At 40.0% G+C, this 3,230-nt stretch overlaps 1 pseudogene; it reads right to left on the bottom strand.

The window, feature by feature from the left end:
• Positions 1 to 741: 741 nt before the first annotated feature.
• Positions 742 to 2,155, bottom strand: LOC139479655 (uncharacterized protein KIAA1958-like; annotated as a pseudogene).
• Between the last annotated feature and the right edge of the window lie 1,075 nt (positions 2,156 to 3,230).

Raw genomic sequence — 3,230 nt, 5'->3', positions numbered from 1 at the left:
GAATTACCATACGTTGAAGAAATTCTTCCAAAAGGGTCTTGAGCGTCGGTGCTGTTTGCAAACACAACAGCAGGAACATAATGCATGTTGTTAATGCGTATGCACAGAAATGTCAACAATGCCCATGTTTGGCCATATATCAATATTCACGCGCAACCAGATTTTGCAACCGGTTTTAGTTTGGTCTGCTAACGAACGAGAGTTGTTATGTTTTTACACCTAAATATATATTTAACGTTGGTTATAAATAAAATACCACACTCATTCTCGTTAGATACCATAGAAAGTACACGAGTTTCGTATTATAGAATACTAAACGAGCTCCCGTGTAGTACCAATTTTATGAAACGAGTGAATAGTTCTGGTATCTGACGAGCGAAAGCGAGTCAGATACCAGAACTATTCACGAGTTTCATAAAATTGGTACTACACGGGAGCGAGTTTAGTATTTTATTTATTACTCGTCATTTGTACCTACGTAAAAATCAGCTGATTGACTCCGTACGTCGCATCCCGAGTTCAAATCAGGTCATGCGTATGAATACAAAGTCATGAAAATAGTCATCGTCAAGTGCATCTATAATATCAAAATTTTAGCAATTCCAATGGAGAAAACACCCGAACGCTCTTTTTTTCCACAATAAATCTACTTTAATGAACTTCCTGCGAAACTTCGAAACTGCGGTAATATTTCGAAAACAATAACAAAACAAGTTTAATCGTTCGTTGACAAGGCCAAGGTCACAACGTCACATGACCGCAGGCAGAGGGATTCCCCCGATGACAGTCTGTTTTCAAACTTTCTATCACTGGCGATTCATGTCTGACAGAATTGGTGATTGTACCGGCAAAGATAGAGCTGAGTGTGCGAGACTGGCTAGCTGTCACATTGAAAGTTTGGGATGGAGCAGAGACGGTCGACGGTTGGCAAGTCGGAACACAGAGCAGTGATTGTGAAGTGCAAGAATCACTAGGCCTGTCAATCAATGTACTGATGTGTTTGTGCTGCTCTTCAGAAATTTGTGAATAGTTATTGACACTCTGCACATTTCTATGGCCACTGATTTGCATTATCTGAGTAGGTGGAACATTTTTCTCAGAAAGAGTTTGGACCAGATACTTTCGGGCGGAATGATTCGTCAACCGTTTGGTAGATTCAAGTTTTGCATTCGCTGCCATGCGTTTCATTATGGACCCAAGCTTGTTGATGCCAACAGGTTGTCGCTTAAACCAAGGATGTGTCGGAGCGGGAGCAGTTTTAGAATTTGTTGCCAAGTAGAAGGGCGTGTCATGGCCACAGAAACCATTTGGTCTAAGGTTAGCATAGCGCTTATACGCAAGGACGGGGCAGCAATTGTCACCTGTCGCCCAAGCTTTCGGCGTGACAGTCCGTACATCCCGGATGTTTACACCAGTGCGTGTTTTGGTTTGCCGCTCAGCAAACTGCAGGTACTCCATTCCATTTCCATCTTGATTCAACATCACGTCTCCCCAGTGCATATTTCAATGGGGAGTAACGCTACGAAGTCCAAAATGTGTCGTGTTGTGCCACCAAAGTGTATTCAAAATGGACTCGGGAGTTTCGAGACCTAATTCCCCGGATTTCCATAATGTGTCAATTAATGTCGTTCTGACTTAATGACTGCGCACGCATAGGTAAGTTTCCGAGACCCTCTTGTTTTAGCATTTTTTGTTTGGCTTTCAGTACCTCCCTGACGTGTGTAAACTCTAAATCGTGCTTAATTGATTTCCCGTAAAATTTTGTTTTGAGGTGCCTGTCTATACTGGCAATCATCCCCCTCAAACTTGTGGGCTCATAATCGGACCCGTCTCCCTTTTTGACGTTCATAAAGAATTTGCATAAAAGTTAACAAAGTTCATGGGCAGGAATGGCTTCTAGTTGTCTGAAGTCATTCTGCTCGTGCATGAATCTAGTGATGATTTTCATGTCATACGCAGTCTTCCTGGAAGTGTTGACATTCTGATTTGTTGCAATGAAATTCGCAATTTCGGAATCGTCACAGTAGGTTGGCGGAACAGGTATTTCATCCCCCTTTAGAGGCACAGGCACAATATAAAAAAAGTCATCTTTGAATAGATCATTAAGATCGAACAAACTGTTGTCATTATCAACAAAGGTGGGTGGGGGTAACATGGCCGAAACTGTCTCCGGAATTCGTTGCGTTCGATAGCGAGGTACGTTTCATGGAACCATCATCCAGTTTAACGTTGAACATGCTGTATGTCCCTAAAGGTTGAACAACCGATAGCACCCGTCCCTTCAGCTGACCATCAATTTTGACACAAAATTACTTTTATAGCTTCGGTTGCCATTGTGATAGGATTATTCACTTGACGATAGATTCATCGTCTGCTATATGTACTTTAATTTTCATGTCGTTTATTATTTATTATTAATAAATATTTTCTCATCCATATATTTAGAACATATTATTTTTTCGATTTCATGATAATTCATCTGAAGAAAAAGTATTTGTAGTCACGCCCTGGTGAGAATCGGTACATTTTGACAGTAGCCATTTTGTTTGGTCATGTGATGTATCATATGGCCGGCCAAAAATAGTTCCGTGTGCACGTGATGTTATTAAACAATGTGTAATACCGCTGTATGTTTATTAAACGGGTGATCTCTTCACGGATGAGTAATAAAAAATGGTATCTAACGAGAATGAGTGTGGTATTCTCTACATTGTAGACATAGCAGCAATGAAATTGCATCACAATGCTAGGCAGACCATTTTGACGTCATTGTAACCATGACGTCACAATCAAATGACATCACTAATGGCTCAGCTACTGAGGCTGTCAGCAGTACTTTTTACACTTAGCCACTGCTTATTACTGTTTCCAAACTGAAATAGTTGGAAGAATGATGTTGGATGATAAATAAAATCTCACCTCATGTCTTTTGATACAAAATATAACAACACTCGTTGATAAAAGTGGGAAAACTCCCCGGCACAGCCTTGGAGTTTTTCCACTTTTATCAACTCGTGTTAATATATATATGATATCAAAAGACACTCAGATGAGATTCTCTATGTAATATAATGGTCAGCAGTGACACACAGCCCAACTGACCTAGTTGATACTGCCTGTATGTTGATGATCAATGTGTGGCAGTGTTGTATCTATGCATATTGTATGTATTTTATATATTTGTATACATATAATGTTTTGTAATGAAATGGTGTTTTAACCTTTTATTA

Source organism: Haliotis cracherodii, unplaced genomic scaffold (assembly GCF_022045235.1).
Source record: "Haliotis cracherodii isolate W230 unplaced genomic scaffold, xgHalCrac1.p SCAF_4, whole genome shotgun sequence".
In the NCBI taxonomy this organism is placed as follows: Eukaryota; Metazoa; Mollusca; class Gastropoda; order Lepetellida; family Haliotidae; genus Haliotis; species Haliotis cracherodii.
Note: the sequence above shows the minus strand (reverse complement) of the source record. Positions and strands in the feature narration are given on the sequence as shown.